General features: G+C 41.0%; 1 protein-coding gene across 1 annotated transcript in view; it reads left to right on the top strand.

Annotated features, from left to right (window-relative positions):
* DMD (dystrophin) overlaps positions 1 to 19,289 on the top strand; it is a 2,077,064-nt gene that overhangs the window by 1,880,213 nt on the left and 177,562 nt on the right. The gene's annotated exons all lie outside the window — the stretch shown is intronic.

Consider the following 19,289-nt stretch of genomic DNA (forward strand, 5'->3'; position numbering starts at 1 on the left):
CCAGCTTTTCATATGATGCTAAGAATCTTGATTTTGATACTTCAAACTACATGTTTGTCTAGTTTATTAGTCCATAGCATTCATCATTGTTACAGTTTTCATATTCTCTCTCCCTGGGGACTCTCTTATTCCTGCCAGTGTCTCTTTCAGGTTATTTGATTACAGCTTTCATTGCCCCTGAAAAAATAATCACCAACAATGTTCAGCCTGTTACAACTGCCTTTTCCACTCTCTGCCATTTTGTAGTTTTCTGGCCTACTGTCAAACTCATGAAAATTTCAATATAATAGCCTTTAACCAGCTGCTGCATTCTGTTAGGATTTCTTTCACCTTTTTATGTTGCATACTCCCATATGGGTAAACCGAACGGAGCCAAGAGCTGGGACTCTCTTGCTTTCTTAATGAGTTAGAAAATTATTCTTCTGTGTTCTGGACTGTCAAAAGAATTTAGGAATCCCAAACTTGCATGCAGTATGTTCCTGCATAGATGACATAATAAGAGCATAAGAAATAGCACACTGGGTCAGACCAGTAGGGCAACTAGCCAAGAACTCCGTCCCAGATGCAGACACCAGTGGCTGTTCGTCAGTTAACCTAGTAATTTCCATCTTAAAAAATTAGGATGCATCCTGACCATTTCTTAATAGTCCACCGTAAATCAGTTGGCATTGAGTTTATCCAGCGGTTTCTTACTTCCTCCATTCTCCTCTTCAACCTTGTCTTCAGAAGATTGAGTCCCATGAATCTGCTGATTTCAGTGTAAAGAAATAAAGGTATATTGCAGTTTCTCTTCACTGTACATTTTTGAACCTCAAGGGATGGCCCCCATTAAGGGCTGCGGAATTCAGTGAATACAATGGTATTTACCAAAGTAGACTTTAATCTCACATCCCCTTACAACCCCCTTTTCATTTTCATCTTCCCAGTCTGAGAAGCTCTAATCCTTTTTAGGTTCTTAGCCTGTCCTTGAATGAAAGATAAGTATTCCCCTTGATCATCTTAGCTGCTTTTCCCTGGATCTCTTCCAGTTCTGTTACATCTTCCTTGGGATGTCGTGACTGGGACGGCCCAAATATTGGTTATTACATCTGTTAGCATTGTCTCTACTCTCGGCTCGCTTGTGAGGAAAGTAAACGCTCTTTGCCGTCTCCCATTGGTGAGAGATGGAGAAACCGATTGAGGTCACAGCTTGTTCTCCCTATATTAGTTCTGGCCGGAGGTTGCTTTGCTGCTACTTTTCTGTAATACCGGCTCAAGTGTTTGCCCTTCTGTTTCTGCCAGCTGGCCCCCAGGAAGGCTTTGGGTTTCAGACAAGCTGGTCCTTTCCCCTCTCAAAGACGCTGCCGTGGCTAAAAAACCGGGAGGCATTCACTACTGAAACCCAGTAGGAAACCTGCTGACTCGATCACCAGGAAGGCATTCCAGCAGGTTCCCTGTCTCATTATCTCTGAAGCACTTCATGGGAGAATGAAAAATGGGGTTCCGGGGAATATGCTAACTGTTCAGCTCTTTTTTACATGCCTTGCTCAGGAAGCAGCTCAGGTCCACAGGAGTGTCTCTCTTTTCCTGCGGGTCATTTGGGATGTTGTCCACATTGCTGTAGATGGTGTCAAATGACCTTGATCTGCCCTTCTCTCTGCCCTCAATCCCAGGCGTGTTTCTGCAGCCACCTACTGCATGTGAGCTGCTCACAACTCTCTGGTGATTCCCGCTTAGCCAAATGCAATATAAAACCTCCTTGACTGAAGCCAGCAGTCGCTCCGGGCAACATTTCTTATTACTGTTACGGTGTCTGTTGCCACAGTGGCTGCTTGAGGTCCTGACTCTCCCGTCCTCTATGGCTACCATTCCTGCGGCTCCACTGGTTCCAGTATTTGACACTGCATGGAATTGTGGCCATCTGCCTTAGACGTCCCTTTCGGGGTTTGTGTCTTCTTGCATCCTGTTGCTCTATTCTCAATTAAATTGCTGAGTCGTGCTCTAACTGTAAGTGCCCATGCTCCCTACCTCCAGTAGCATCTGAGTTTTGACACCACCTTCCTCTGTACCATAGGGCCTTGATTACTATTTTCTGGGCGGTTTTCCAGATTCCAGATCCACTCCCCATACCACATTTAAAGCATATCTTGCCCTTGTTCTTGCTCCAGCTCCCTATTCTTTGTGCCAGGAGTTGCTCTGATTCAAGTTTGGGTGAGTTTATTTGTTCCTTTGAGTTATCGCTCACTATTTCAGTACCTGTATTTATAGAGAGAGGAAGGAGCAGTTGGCTACGTCTCAGGTTTTTTTGGTTTTTTTTGTTTTTTTTTTTAAAGATTTTATTTATTTATTTATTTGAGAGAGAGAGAGAAACAGCATGAGAGGGGATAGGGTCAGAGGGAGAAGCAGGCTCCCCGCTGAGCCGGGAGCCCGATGTGGGACTCGATCCCAGGACTCTGGGATCATGACCTGAGCCGAAGGCAGTCGCTTAACCAACTGAGCCACCCAGGCGCCTCGGCTACATCTCAGGTTTAACAGCGACCACTGTGCTAAGTACCTGTGTTCGCTGGTTTGCTGTGGATACATTTTCTGAGAATGAGAAGGGCTCTTATTATAAAGAACACTGGATTATGATATCCAACTTAGAAAATATTCCCCTGGGGCACTTGGGTGGCTCAGTTGGTTAGGCGACTGCCTTCGGCTCAGGTCATGATCCTGGAGTCCCGGGATTGAGTCCCGCTTTGGGCTCCCTGCTCAGCGGGGAGCCTGCTTCTCCCTCTGACCCTCCCCCCTCTCATGTACTCTCTCTCATTCTCGCTCTCTCAAATAAATAAATAAATAAATAAATCTTAAAAAAAAGAAAAGAAAATATTCCCCTAGGTCTCATTCCTGATACCTCACTGTTCTAGGAATGATACTGATCTTCTCACATTCCGTTTAAACATTGGTTAAGATTGGCAGAGGTATATGCCCTATGAAATGAGTAGATAGAGCAGGCATCAGAAGACTTGAAGTGTAATTTCAGCCTAACTATCAATCAGCTATTTTTTTAAGTTTTATTTATTTAAGTAATGTCTACACCCGGTGTGGGCTCGAACTCACAACCCTGAGATCAGGAGTCACACACTGTACCGACTGAGCCAGCCAGGTACCCCTCAACTAGCTATTTGCCCACAGGTGAATCACTTACAGTCTCTGGGCCTCAGTTTCTTCATCCGTCGTCTAAGGGGGCTGAATCACATGATACCACATGTCATTTCCAGCCCTGACATTCTCTGGTTTTATGAATACTGACTTGGAAATAAAAATTGTTCTTAACAGTTTTCCAGAGGAATGAAAATGGATCTTCAGATCACCCTTGAGAATTCTTACTGTGCCATCAGTCTTCTCAGGATAAAGGACAAACAATATTAAACCTTTTTTTCACTTTACTGTTTAGCACCATTGATAATAGGGAGTGGATGTAACAGAATCAGCTGTCTAATTTCAGCTGTCAATCTTTGAGGATACTGGTGAATATCTGTGGGTAATTAAATTTGTGAAATCGCTGCCAAAAGCCTGGTGCTCTGACTTTTCAAAAGGCTTTAGTACACAAAGATAACCCAGAGGTCAGTCTTCTCTGCTGGGCTTTCTCCTCCACAGTTTGATGGTTCCAAAGGTCACATTAGCCGAGTCTCATTAAGCTCTGCAACCACAATGAAGGAATAGTCAGTAATGAATAATTGATGATATAATCATGAAAACAACTCAGTTTAAGATGTTAACTGGAAGAGATTGAATGCGACACCATTGGGCTGTGGAGTGCCGAGTCTGGCCTTTGGTTTTGTAGACCTTGTGGGTAGATGAAAATGTTGGTATCTTCCGCGTCTCAAAGGTTCATAAAAAAATCTCACAGCCCTCTTTACTGAAAGTTGCATAAGCTGTAACATATAACATTGACTGGGCGCCTGGGTGGCTCAGTCGTTAAGCGTCTGCCTTCGGCTCAGGTCATGATCCCAGGGTCCTGGGATCGAGTCCCACATCGGGCTCCCTGCTCGGCAGGAAGCCTGCTTCTCCCTCTCCCACTCCCCCTGCTTGTGTTCCTGCTCTCGCTATCTCTCTCTGTCAAATAAATAAATAAAAATCTTTAAAAATAAAAATAAAAAATTTTAAAAAAAACATATAACATTGACTGAAATAACAGACTCCATGAGGATAGGCGCTTTGTCTCTTTTCTCACACAGAGCCTCCCCGACATAGCACGTGCTCAGTAGATATGTGAATGAAGGAAGGAATGTACACCAGTAATTCCTCATGCCTTGCACTTTGCTGACTACTTTTACCTTCAGAAAATCTTCTAGCATCTGTGTATCAATTTAGATGTCCCACCTGAATGGGTCTCTTATATCCTCTAGACATCAACTTTAATCATAGAAAGCACGCTGAGTCTCTTATGGAGTTAATCATGTCTCCTATAGCCGGTACCTAGGAGAAAATCCTTAGCATGCGAGTCTGAATGGTATATACCAAATCCTGAGATCTCGATTCTGTTCTGTGTTTATCTAACAATATGATTTGGGTTATAACTGAGTCCATCTGGGACTGAGTTTCCCCATCAACAGTAAGGAAGCAGAACTAGCTTAATGCCTAAGACCACTCTGAGTTCTGGCTTTCTTTGTTTCAATAGAACTGGGTTTTTTTGTTGTTGTTTTTTGTTTTTTGTTTTTCCTATTCTTGGTTTTCTAGTAGGTCAGTAGAGATTTAAATTGATCAACCACTGTGTTCACTAAGCATTTGTATACAGGACCTACTTTTTGGGCTGAGATCTAGTAGCCCCTGAATCTTAAGAGAACAGCATTGATAAGTTTTTATTTTAAAGAAGATTTTTGTAACATTCTGTGTGGTATGGGTAATGCTTAAAGTTGGCAGCATGGATACAAAGATACATATACGTGGCAACTAAAATAGAATGTTGAATACAGGCCAAAAACTCTATTGTATTACATAGGTACAACATAAGAGTCCCCTGACTCATTTGTGGCACTTTTGGGAATGTGAGAGTGTGTATAAAATATATTTAGGTCCAGGGCGCCTGGGTGGCCTCAGTTGGTTAAGCGACTGCCTTCGGCTCAGGTCATGATCCTGGAGTCCTTGGATCGAGTCCCGCATCGGGCTCCCTGCTCTGCAGGGAGTCTGCTTCTCCCTCTGACCCTCCCCCCTCTCATGTGCTCTCTCATTCTCTCTCTCTCAAATAAATAAATCTTAAATATATAAATATATATATATATATATATATATTTAGATCTGTTGTCCCAAAAGAAGAAAAGTAAATCATTCCAGCTATTCCTTCCTTTTCTTTTTCGAACATTCTTAAACATGCACTTGCTTCCATAATCGTGTAGTAGAAAAAAACAGGCTGTCACTTCAGATCAAGCTGTGTTGGAAGCCCAGCTTTATCATACTCTGACTCTGTTACTGGACAAATTTGCTTAACCTCACACCCTCTACTTTCTGGCACATAAGGGTTATTATTAATTAGCTTTCCTTCTCTTCTCTGAAAGTCCGTTGAAGACTAATTGACAACTACTAAATACTGAGTGTTGGATTTGTAGGAAAACACTTCCACAGATACATCCAGTATTAGCTACATGTTTAGAATATTTTCTAGGATGCAAATATGTCCTTGATCAAATTAGTTTATTTTCATTTTTGGAGTTCCACATAATTTGGGGTATGTGTGAATTCCCAAACATTCCTGAGCCTCTCCTAGGCTTCTCTAATTGCTTCATATCCTGTCCCCCTGGGAAGCAGCATCCTGTTGCCTTCACAAAGGTCAGCAGCAGCCAAGACATTTGAAAATAACTTAATAACCTTGAACTGCCTCTCCCCTTTGGATAATTTCCTTAGAGCATTAGCCCTTTGAACACTGACCTGGTTGTAGAAAATGTCCCTTTCTCAGCAGGAAAACTCCAAATCCCATTCAGTCTTCCCCTTCTTTGTTCCAGGGGACTGGGGGGCGAGGTGGGGGAGTCAGGAGGGGTGGAATTCGGGAGTAGAACAGTGGGTAAGGAGAAGGAATTCTTTCTGGGAGAACGTTCGTGTGCACACACACACATGCAGTTTCTTCTTCTAAAAAAATAAATTGAGCACATTGTATAAATCAGTGTTGTCACATTGCAAAATTTTAAAACCCCTGTACAAGAGAGAAAAAAAATCTCTGCTTTCAGCAGCCTGGAAAGCTCTTAAGAACAGGTCCTATATGAGGCTGAGCCCACTGTCAGCATTGAGCAAATGATCATGTCTTTTGTGTTATCATTAACTCCCGGGTAGATGAAACGGAGAAGCTTTCCTTCTCCTTCTGAAATTTTCAATTGCTTTTTCTGTTTTTCTTTCTCAGCTTATCCACATCCATCTTGGTCCCCAAAGCCACTGCATGTCAGATAGTCAGCACAAAGAGTAATTTTTAACTTACTTCTCTGCTGTTTTAGAAGGAATTTTTTGTTGTTGTTTCCTTTAGGTTTGGTCACTTTCCCTTAGACTTGAGCTTTCTATGAAGTTACAGTCCATATAATCTAGACAGGATGAAAAGCAAAGTGTAGGGGCACCTGGGTGGCTCAGTCAGTTGAATGTCCGACTCTTGATTTCAGCTCAGGTCATGAGATCTCATGGTCTTGGGATCAAGCCCCGCATCAGGCTCCATGCTCAGTGGGGAGTCTGCTTGAGATTCTCTCTCTTCTCTCCCTCTGCCCCCCAACCTGCTCATGCTCTCTCTCTCCCCCACTCTAAAATAAATAAATATTTTTTTTAAAAAGCACAGTTTAATGTGTGCCTACTAAGTGTTAAGTGATAGACTAGTTGTATCTTCCCCATTTATGAAGATAAGACTGTCAATTATTATCCAGTAAAGAGGACATAGCTGAGAGTCAGAGAGGTTGGTGGCTTAAGTCACACTAATAATGACATGGCTTTGCACCTTTCTCACCAACCCTATGACATCAGCTGGCTTCCCCCCAGCTTACCCTCTGTCTAGGACTCCCACAGTCCTTAGCCTCACTGCCCACATGCATGCTCCAAAGGATCAGAGTTGCATGAAGCTCCCTGCCTAGGTACGGTAAAGTCGGAGAGGAGGTGGTTGCTGGCTCCTAAGGGCAGAGGCCAGCTTATCGGGGACACACAAGATGCAAGAGGAGACATATTTAGTGATAGGGCTGTTGAGGGTTGGGAGAAAAAACATTGAATAAAGGGGTAGAGAATTGAGATTTAAAAAATAATAGTAAACATAAACCTCACTTGTTGCTCCCAGCTGTTTCAGCTTCCTAGTATTGTTGGTTAAAAACTGGCCCTTAGTGTAACCAAGCATGGCCAGACCACCACTGTGTGGCTGCCATCTTGGGTACCACTTGCGCTCCTCTGTAGGCCTTCCCTGCATTGCTCGTGGTTTTTCCTTGGCTTACCTGCCCAATTAGCTTCTTCCACTATGCTCTTGCAGAGACCTTATTTTCTCTTTGCTACTTTTGGCAATAAAGAGCAAGAAGAAATAAAATGAAGCCAATACCTGCTCCACCTTGATCCTACCTCCATGGAAGCTGAGAAAGCCAAGAATTTCCGAGTCACATCCTGCCACCTCCATCAGGGCTTCACTAAGATGAGGGTATGGCCAAAACAGTAACCTGATAGATGCCATGGAATGTGTTTCTCCTCATATTCCCAATTCTAAGACTTTTGAGAGGTTAGGACATGGTCAGCTCAGGTGGACTAGAACAGCTCTTCGGGAGCCTTTTCAACACTAGGGCACATCCTTGAATTTGACACTATCCCCTCCTTCTGGCAACAAAGGAAGTCTCATCTTTCCCATAAATCCTAGGCCTATGGTTCTTGCCTTACAAGGCAAATACATATGGCCTCTGGCCATAAGTTATGGCTTCCCTAGGCATTGAGCATTGGGTCAGCCCATGTATTGCATGTAGAAGATCTCACCTTATTGCAGAGTGATATCTCTCGAGTTTTATTATCATAACTACATGGTGGGAAAGAAGTATCTCATACACTTTCTCCTATAATGACTTAAAATCACCAAACCAGTGGGGGCAATTAATATGTTTTCAAAGATAAAGAATAATTTAGATTTCCTATAGATTAAGAAAAATCTCTGTCTGAATATACAGTCACCCTGTACTAATCCAGAAAAAGAAGTGCTTTATCAGATACAAGGCCAGGTTAATGCTTCTTCCTCAATCTCACTTCTTTCAGTACTACAGGAACTTTTTTGCCAGAAAAAAAAAAAAAATCCCACCAAAAAAGAATGAACTCTAGATGGAGCAGGAGGGGCCAGGCATCATAGGTGTAAGCAAAAGTTCAAAGTGTAAATATCTTTATAGCTAGAGGGAGGAGAGTGAGAGCAAGAGAGGAGAGGAGGAGCGGCAAGGGGCTGAGGAGGGGAGTGAAGGAAAGGGTATGAAAAGTAGGCCTGTGACTCATTCCCTAGGGGTGGTGAGGGGGTATGAACAACCTCAACTCAACAGACCACCTTATAAACATGCTAATGACCTCCCAGACCTCCTTGTAAATCTCATTAATGGCATCTGAACTAGCAGAAGGATACCTGAAAGTCCTACGTATCCAATGTTTTTAGCAGGATATACATGGTCCGGCTATTTTACGTATCGTAAATAAACCTGGAATGTATGGATTTGTGAGTAATGAAGACTTTTCTGTTAACACAAAACCAGAATGTATCATAACGTGAAACACCAGGGCTATTTTGGAAACATGTGTCTGCTGATTTCAGGGTCCTCCAGGGAAAGAATGTTTTATCTATGCCTTCAACTCATTAGTGAAGATCGGTACTAGGTAAGAATCTATGATTTATGTGAGTCCAATTTGAAATTCGGTGCTTTATACCTACACAATATATATTTATTTTAATTTAAAAATTGCCTTTGCAGGGAGAGAAAGGAAAGAAAAGTAGGATGAGTGGGCCCAAATATTTCCCCTTACTTTGTTGTCTCCAGTTCTCAGAAAGTCTAAGTCTCAAGTCTAAGGCCAGGGTCAAGACTAGTGAGGGACATGACTGTTATTTTTGTAACTGTTATAAAATTTTTTTAAGTGTTATAAATATTTTTTAAATTCTATATTGAAAATTATATAGGGGCACCTGGGTGGCTCAGTCAGTTGAGTGTCCGACTCTTGATTTCGGCTCAGGTCATGATCTCAGGGTCATGAGATCGAGCCCCACATGGGGCTCTGCGCTCAGCGTGGAGTCTACTTGTCCATTTCCCTCTGCTCTGCTCCTCTCCCTGCTCTCACATGCACGCTTTCTTTCTCTCTCTCAAATAAATAAAATCCTTTTAAAAATTTTAAAAAAGAACATTATATAAGTGACATTCAATTTTTTTATTTTATTTTTATTTATTTATTTATATTTTATTTTGTTAGTCATCATTAGTTTTTGATGTAGTGTTCCATGATTCATTGTTTTCATATAACACCCAGTGCTCCATGCAGTACGTGTCCTCCTTAATACCCATTCTATTTTTCTGACGTTACCTTAGACTAGATCTTAAAGATAGTCCTTAAGCCATCTTTACTGTTTAACTCTTGAAATGTTTTTGGTAATTTTCAGATCCCTCATCTCCCCAGTTAAGCTTTAAACTCCTTGACAGTGCTTGTGCCTTATGCATGTTTGCGTCACCCTTAGCAATTTATTATCTGACACAGGAAAAAATGAGAATAAATACTGGATAGTTTGTTTTGATTTTGAGGAAAAATCAACACATTTGGGGGAACTGAGCCGTGCTCCTAATACATATTCTCATAAAGGAAGAGATAATAGCAGATTAAAGGCATTCTATATAATGTTTGTGTTCTAGGTAATCTCACCGGCATCCTCTGATTAAATTATATTTTGAAGGCAGTTTTAGCCATCAGCACCTTCGTTTTCTGTATTTTCGTTGGTGGAAAGCAGAGAGAAATGCTTGATGGAGCTAGTTGCCTCATTGAACTGTGCTATAAACCATAAATCTTTGAAAGTTGCTGTTTTAGAAAAAGTATTTTTAAATGAATGTATTCCTTTAGTAGCTCCTGTTGCCAAAACTGTTACCAGGATATCTTAGGAAAATGCTTTCAAGTCCTACTCCTATCAACAGGCACCAGCTGCCTCCAGAAGCTGAGGTTGTTCCATGAGGGCACATAAGCCTATGTCTTACTATTAAAAGAACTGGAAAGAAACTGGGAGGAGGTAAGTGCGTAGAGTCTAAGAGAGACGTTGAGGAAGAGCCACAGTGGCATCCAGGGGGAAGGAAATTTAGTTCCACACAAGCAGTTCTTGCCTTTTGCTAGTGAATATTGGATGTCATTAACAAGTGCATACAAATGAGATTCATTGCATAAATGTCGAATGTTGGTAAAAAGAGAGCCAGGTTTTTTTTTTTCAAATACAATTTTGTTTTGTTTTTGGTAAGAGGGGAAAAAGTCATTCAGTTGTATCTTTTTAAATAGACTTTATTATTAAGGAACTTAGAGTTGTTTATCTAACTTCGTATTTCATCCACTCAGCTGCCAAGCCATTTCTTTTTACCGTAAGCACCGCGAGGAGCAAAAGTCCTCCTTACTCCGCCCAATCTAATTCATCATCAACAAAATTGCCAATTATATTCCAAGTCCTTGAATGTATTGCTTGAGGAGAAGATGTATAAGCTGAAAGGAAGCAGCTCAATGTTGGGGTGAAAGTCTGATCTTTCTCTACTTGTTGGTAGATTCAAAGCCTACTAATCTTGTTTTGACTTGTGAACTGGAAAAAATTAATATGGAAGGTATGGAGAAAACATGTTCAAACTACAAAGTCATTTTTCCTGAGAAGTTATTTGACTGTAGTTGTAACTATAACTCAGAGTATATCAGAGGGCTCAGATGTGGAACATTTCTTTAAAATTAAAACCTAAAAATCCCGATGTCTAATAGAATGTATAAAAATAGCTACCTCTGAAGGATATGGGATGAGCAGAGGAATGCTGAATAATATCATCTGACAGTTTGGGCCATACCTTTATAGTAGTTGCTGTGGCCTGAAAAATATAGGATTAATTCAATAAAACATTGGGAAAAAAACAACATAAACATAAAATATTTTCAATTAAAAACACTGAATAGGAACAGGAGAAAAAAATCCCCCAGCAAATCAGTATTGCTTGGGGAAGCATGAATCCCAGACCAGCAATATTTTTATCCAAATAACCTCTAGGTCTGTAGTGAACAAACACCTTTATCACCAAATTTTATAAACAGAGAGTAAAGAAAAGAGTACTTAGGGTTGTTGGATATACTTCTCCAAGATGGTAACTTTATTCAGAGTTTCAGGCTTGACTCTACCAGCTTCTGAATTTATTTGGAGTACTTCGTCAATTTAGGATTGCAAACTACAAGCAGAGACATGGTAAAATAATGACAAAGATCATTAATAGTGGTGGTTACAGTGAACAGATGATGGTTGTTGTATAGATTAATAACACACCCAAGGAAATCTGTGGGAAATTTCAGTTGGGATATAAAACACCGAACTAAGGCAGAGGTGAAATAAATTTAAAAAAAAAAAACTCCTAGGAGATTAAATTTAGGCATAAGTATCTAAAGCTGTAAATTCTATAGGTCTGTTCAAATACTCTGTACAGTAGGTCCCCACTCCCATCCATGGTTTCGCTTTGCACAGTTTTGGTTATGTGGGGTCCTCCGCGGTCTGGAAGCAGGTGATGTTCCTTCTGACGTATTGTTAGAAGGTCAATAGTAGCCTAACGCTACATCAAAGTTGTCCACATGGTTATGCTCACCTCAGCTCATCATGTTAGACATCTTACCATGTCACATCATCACAAGAAGAAGGAGTGCAGTACAGTAGGATATTTAGAGAGAAAGATGGCATTCACATAACGTTTATTATCATTTGTTATAATTGTTGTATTTTATTATTAGTTATTGTCATTAATTTCTTTTTTTTTGTTTGTTTTTTTTGTTTTTTGTTTTTTAAAGATTTTATTTATTTATTTGAGAGAGAGAGAATGAGAGAGAGCATATGAGAGGGGGGAGGGTCAGAGGGAGAAGCAGACTCCCCGCTGAGCAGGGAGCCCGATGCGGGACTCGATCCCGGGACTCCAGGATCATGACCTGAGCCGAAGGCAGTCGCTTAACCGACTGAGCCACCCAGGCGCCCTGTCATTAATTTCTTACTGTGCCTAATTTATAGATGAAACTTTATCATAGGTATGTATGTATAGGAAAAAACATAGTATATCTAGGGTTTGGTACTCTCTGCTGTTTCGGGCATCCAGTGGTGGGGGAGGGCTTGGAATGTATGCCCTGTGGATAAGGGGGGACTACCATATGCCCTTGCATTAATTGTGTCACTCAGTGATCTTCATTACTCTAGATACAGGGAGTGACCCTGAGTACAGTGGCATCACTTCTGCTTATAAGCCAATCTGAAGATATGTAAGCCACTCTTAGTATATAATAGACACTATAAAGATAAAATTGAATCCAGTTTTTTCTAATTTGAAAACTAATTTCAGATAAACTCTAAATTGGGCAGTTCTTGATACTTTGATTTGAGTACCCCAGTAAATATATTTTTCCAATTTCCAAGTTTTGTGTATCCTTTTCAAAGAAAGAAGACAGTCCTTTAAATGCCTAACTGCCTGGGACTTCCTTGGGTTGTTTTCCGTGAGAGTTCAAATCATACAACTATGAATAACAACAACAACGAAAAACCATTTTGTCAGACCGTATGTTTTGTGTGTATGTTTATTTTAATGTCCTATCTTCCCAAGTATTGCCTCGGATTCACTTCTCCACACATCCTACCTTCCAGAAAGTCGTTGTTTTTCTGTTCATAGAATTGCTGCTATTCTTTTCTTCATCTCCTGTTGAGTTTGTAGGTGTTCTGAATGGTTTGATAACTATCTAGCTGAATTCCTGGGACCAGACAAAATTTAGGTCTCCTACTCCTCTGCCATCTTGCTCCTCCTTCTATTTTAGCATCCACAGTAGAAAGTAGACTTACTTTCATTTGGTCCACAGTAGCAAAATGTATCTGGTGTGTAAGTAAGACGGATCTTGAAGTTGAGCCCTGAATACACTCTTTCTGCAACCCTAAGAAGGTAAACTTTTGAAATATAAACATTGACTTTTCTGAGTGTCCCAGTTAAAGGTTGATGGAGGTGTTTGCTTTATTGTTTTGTTTTCTGCTGGTGCTTTGTTATAGTTACAGGTTGAGAACAGACAAGATGGGCAGTAACTAACTGCTCTGTGAATATCCTTGGTGGGCCATGTAGGGTGGAGATGAGGAAAGAGGAGGGGCCAGGGTGGAAACAGAGAGACCAGGTAGGTGTGTGGAAAACACTAGTGGTAGATTTGATAACAGTAGCAGTGGAGATCAGGAGAAGGAGTTGGGAGGTGTGTTTTGGAAGCCATCAGCAGGTCTTGCTGATGCCTTAGGGGTCAGGACAAAGGGAAAGAGGGCAATGCAGAGGTCTCCTCAGCTTTTGGCGGGAACACATACCTGAGGATGAGCAAGGTTGGTAGGGGAAGGATGCCTGGGTGGTTCAGTCGTTAAGCATCTGCCTTCAGCTCAGGTCCTGATTCCAGGGTCCTGGGATCGAGCCCCGCATCAGGCTCCCTGCTCCATGGGAAGCCTGCTTTCCCTCTCCCCCTCCCCCTGCTTGTGTTTCCTCTCTCGCTGTGTCTCTCTCTGTCAAATAAATAAGTAAAATCTTTAAAAAGAAAAAAAAAAAAAGGTTGGTAGGGGAAAACAAGAGATCTGTCTTAGAGGCCAGGAACAGCACCAGTGGGTGACTGGGAGAGCTTTTGGTCTCCAGTAGTACCTACTGGCTACCAATAGTTAGATCTTTTAAGCTTGAGGCACCGATCGGGGACCCAGGTGTGCAGCCAGAAATACAAATCTGAAGCTCAAGGAAAAGGTCAGGCCAAGGACTCTAACTTGAGGAGTCCTTCACATGCGCGTGGTTCTTAGAGTCCTTGAACGAAGTGCCATCACATGGGTATGAGAGAAGAAACTTCGCGATATTAAACTTCTCTCTGCTCTGCCAAAGGCAAATGTGTTAATGAATAGATTTGTTGAATTAATTAACCAAGCTGTATTTATTGGGTGCTACTGTGCCAGATACTCTATTAGGCACCAGAGATATGGTAATGAGCAATCCAGGCGTAGCCGAGGTCCTCCCGGTACTCCTGCAACCCCCAGAGCACTTCCCGCCCTCCTGGCGAACCACATAGGCATCGAACGCCCAGGACCTGGGGCCAAAGTTGGGCCAGCGAGGCAGCCAGTTGCTGTTGGCTATGCCTGCAAAGATGTTAAGAGAGCATATTTTTGCAAAGAAGTAACACCGATGATTCAAAATGTTTAATGCTTCGAGTGGAACGAAGATAACCAGGGACAGGGAATGATGGGAAATGCACATCAAAAACAAAAAACAAAACCCACGATGAGATACCACTTTACACCCAGTAGAATGGCTATTGTAAAAAAAAAAAAAAAAAAAAAAGCGTGGCTGAAGACATGGAGAAATTGTAACCCAGGACATTGCTGGCGGGAATGTAAAATCACATAGCCACTATGGAAAACAGTTCAGTAGTTCCCCAAATAAGTTACACATAGAATGATCATCTGATTCAGCAATTGCGCTTCAAGGTGGATATCCAGAAGAATTGGAAGCAACAACTGAAACAGATAATGCCATCACTAATGTTCATAGTAGCATTATTCACAGCAGCCAATAGGTGGAGACAACCCAAATGTCCATGAACAGATGACTAGGTAGCAAACTGGTACATATGTACGATGGAATATTACTCAGCCTTACAACAGAACAAAATTCTGATACATCTTATAACGTGAATGAACCTTTAAAATACTATGCTAAGTGAAGTAAGCCAGACACAAAAGGAAAAATGCTATATGATTCCACTTATGAGGTACCTACAAGAGTCAAATTCATCGAGATAGTAAGTAGATTAATGGTTGCCCAGGAATGAGGTGAAGAGGGAAGGGGAGTTATGGTTGAATGGATACAGAGGGTTTTTTGGGGGGGATGATAAAAAAAAGTTCTGGAAATGGATAGTAGTGATGGTTGTACCGCGCACATTGTGAATGTACTTAATGCCACTGAATTGTACACTTACAAATGGCTAAAATGGTAAATTTCATGTTACATATATTTTATAACAATAAAAAATTGCCCTCAAAATAAAAGATTACTTAATAAGTTTGTATAGGATTTAAATAAATAAAAGAGCTAATCTCTTTTTATTTTAATTTGATATTCATGATCTATATAAAACTATAAAAACATACATAAACAAGGTGCAAGAAGTAGAGAGCTTTTTCTTAGGCATCTGAGACTTTTCCCTAGGCTTTCGAAGTCCGTTGTGTGATTTACTTCCTTGAATTGGCCTGTGATAGAGGAGTACAATACCATTGCAGAGATTAATTGGTATATTCATGAACTGTTCTGAAATGCTAAAATGAAAGCATAAAACTATAAAATGCATTATTATTCATTAAAGTGGCATAGTTTATAAGGCTGTCTCTGGTCATTGTCAAAGCATAAATGGCCACTTTCACCCATAATTAGCCAGTTTAGTATGAAGTTATTTTTTACTTGGTATATTTTGCTTAACCTCAGTGATGTTTGTAAAAACAGAAACTGTTATTTGTTAGAGCTTTCAAAATTTCACACAAATGCTAAAATGTCCCTTAATTCGAATGCACTTAAGAAATGGTTGGATTCTCCTTGCCTAAGAAAAATCTCAAGTAGCTGTTTAAAGGTATGCTCTTGACTGATGGATTCATTCAATATGTATTTATTTACCACAGTGTGTGTGCCGGATACAGTGCTAGCTGCATGGGATACCTTTGCTAAGCAACACCCATGTTCTCCCTAAAGTGGAGCCAGAGAGATAATAAGTATGAATGAGGATTCACACAGACAAGGGGTAAGATCATGTGTTCAGGCACTTCAGAAGGAGGCAACTGGTCAACACAAGGAATTAAAATGACAGTGTGACTGTTGTTGGAGGGGACAGAGAGAAAACTTGAAAAGCTCTCTGGCTGTTGTGGATGAATTACATGAATTACACTATTACATGCAAATAGTGAAAGGTTATTGATGAAATCCAGGTGAGAGATGATGGTAGTTGGACCTTGATGATGGTAGATTGGAGATGTTGAGAAGGAGAGAGATTTAGGAGGTAAATATCCTTGGGGCTTAAGGATAGGTGACATGGGGAGGGGTTGCAAAGAAAAAGAGAAACATGTCAAGGAATCACTCCTCAATTTCTTGGCAATGGACAGTTCATAACTCTTTATAGCGAGATAGGGAACGCTGAAGAGAGACCACATTTGGGTGGCAATATGATTGTGGACGTTGGAGTTTGAGGTGATTTGTAACATCCAAGAAACTTCCAAGTAGACAGATGATAAGTGTCTAGAGTCCAGAAGAGAGGTAGGGGGTCTGGGTTGGAGTTACTAATTTCGATAGCACTTGTGTATAACTGGTAAGTGAAACCATGGGTACTAATGAGATTGTAATGCTAAATTGTGGAAGGGCAGGGATCCTGGGTGGCTCAGTGGGTTAAGCGTCTGCCTTTGGCTCAGGTCATGATCTCAGCGTCCTGGGATCGAGCCCCTCGTTGGGCTCCCTGCTCAGCAGGAGTCTGCTTCTCCCTCTTCCTCTGCCCCTTCCCCTGCTCGTGCTTTCTCTCACTCTCACTCTTTCTCTCTCAAATAAATAAATAAAATATTTTAAAAATAAATAAATAAAACCTCTAAAATTAATTAAAAATAAATCAGTAAGTTGTGCAAGGGCGATTTTTAAAGCTCTTTGCTTTTTGAAGTACAGTTGCAGTATTAAAAGCGAATTTTAAGACTGATTTTTTTAAAACACTAAAATGAAAAAATTTTAAATTCATACAGATACACATTCAAATTATCATACTGGTTGTTGTGTCGGGGTGGGGAAATCAAAGGGGACCTTAATTTCCTCCTCACTGTTTTATTTTGTTTAAAAAGAAGCTGTTGGCAAAGGCAGAATGTTAACTGCTACTAATCCTGGGCAGTGGGAGAAAACTTAGCTGTTACTCTGTATTCTAGACCTTTTTTTTTTTTTTATTTCCTAAAACTCTTAATCTGAAACAAACATGTTAAAAATACATCATTATACATCTGGACTATCACTGGCCCGTGAAATACTTTGTACCAACTTGGTTGCCATTCGGAGCTTGCTTCAGTGAGTAAACTAATTCATATGTAGTTCTTGATTTTTGATCAGCAGAGTTGCACCAAAATTACTTAATCTGACAAGTAACTTGTTTTGAGCTCTCACTAATGCTAAGAAACTATTACATTTGCGTTAAAAACTGCAGAATTTGGGGGACACGTGGCTGGCTCAGTCAAGAGAGCGGGCGACTCTTGATCTTGGGATCCTGTAGAGGGATTACTAAAGAAATAAACTTAAAAAAAACCTGCAGAATTTTGTTCACTGTTTTTCCCTTTCAGTTTCCTTTCCTTTTGTGTCATTTTTGTGGCCCTATCTTCACATTCCCTGACTCTTGCCTTGTCTGTGTCAAATCTACAGATGAGCCCATTTAAAGCATTCTTCGTTATGCTTATTGTGTTTTTGATGACTAGCATTTCCATTTGATTCACCCTTAGTTTCCAGCTCTCTGCTGAAATTTCCTATCTAAGCTTTCTACTCTCTTCCTTTCTCATTAAAGCTTTTAACATATTAATTATGGTTATCCCAAATCTCTCTGAGAGTTCCAACATCTGGAACATAGATCTGAGTCTAGATGTGATGATTGCTTTGTCTCTTTAGACTGTGACTTTTCTTCCATGGGCCTGACTTGCATTTGGGGGGTGAAAGGAGACATCTTATACAGAGGAGGAAATACTGAGGTAAATAGACCTTTCGTATGGTGATTTATCTGAATCTGGTTGGGAGGTGGGCTGTATTTGAAGTTTTGTTGTTACTGTGGTTATTATCTTTGTTAACCTATGTTGTTACTATGGGCACTAGGGCCTTCAAATTCCTCTGGTAACCTTGTTTTATTACTGGAGGCATGTTATTGTGATGATGGGGTGTAGGGGAGGGCCCTTCTAGGGTTCTGATTAACACACAGTTGGCCTGGATCCTGGGGGCATGGCCTTCATAGTTGCTTCTGCCCCTCCTCCAGGGGTAGACGTTTCTCCCCTCCCACGCCCTTCCCCCAGTTGTAGTGGGTATCTACCAGTGTTCTCAGTCTGTGACCTTGAGGCCCTTTTCCCTGCAGATTAAGGCTTTTTTTCTTTTCTGTTTTTTTAAACATGGATGAATTGGGGGGGTCTCCATCTGAGTGGTATTCCCTTCCCCCAACTGTGATAGTATTTCAGCCAGTGCCCTCAAGTGATGTCCTTTCCTCTGCAGATCAAGCCTTTACTTCCTCATGGGAGAAAGTTCTGGGCAGGTTCACAGTGGCTGGCCCTTCTCTACTCAGCACCACCAAGGATGGGGGGAGCTTTATCCAGATTCTCCCCCTCCTCCCTGTGAGATCCTAGTGCAGTTCCTGGAGGAAAAAGCCTGTAAAAGGTTGGGAACTTTCCTATGACTACAGCCCCCAGGGAGCTTCACACTCAGGGCCTCACGTGGCCTCCAGGAGTGTCCTCCCTACCAGTTCATATACCATCTGGTGGCCTCTGCCCTGGGTATCCAAACGTTCAGGCCCCGTGTCTTGCTGAAGGCACCTCTCTCCAATTTCGGGGCAGCTGGTCATCCTATAATCTCATTTCTCTGATAGGTTGATGAAAAGTAGTTAATGTATCCATCTAGATTTTTCTTGTTGTGAGTGTGGGAGCTACATCTTTGCAGCTCTCTACATCTCTCAGTTGAAACCAGAAGGCTGAGCAATATTTTGGAAAAATAATGTCGACGAGTTTTTTCCTCTCATAACAAAAGTGATAAATGTTCATTATGGAAAACATTTTTAAAAAGGATAAAGAAAAAAATTTCAAAATCAACCGTAACTACCCAGGCAGCTGCTATGAACATGTTGGTAATTGTTCTTCCAGTTTTTAAATTTGTCCTAATGAAATAATGTATATAATTTATATTTACACTTACATAATGGCACATAATATTACTTTTATATAATTGTATCCTACCTTCTGTTGCACAGTGCAAGTTTATACTTAGATGCAAAGGTACTTCTTTCTTTACCCCTTTGAAGGCACATGTCAGGTATCTTTCCAACTGAAATACTTTTGGCATAATATCAGGTAGATAAGACCACCA

Source organism: Neomonachus schauinslandi, chromosome X, assembly GCF_002201575.2.
Source record: "Neomonachus schauinslandi chromosome X, ASM220157v2, whole genome shotgun sequence".
NCBI classification, from domain to species: domain Eukaryota; kingdom Metazoa; phylum Chordata; class Mammalia; order Carnivora; family Phocidae; genus Neomonachus; species Neomonachus schauinslandi.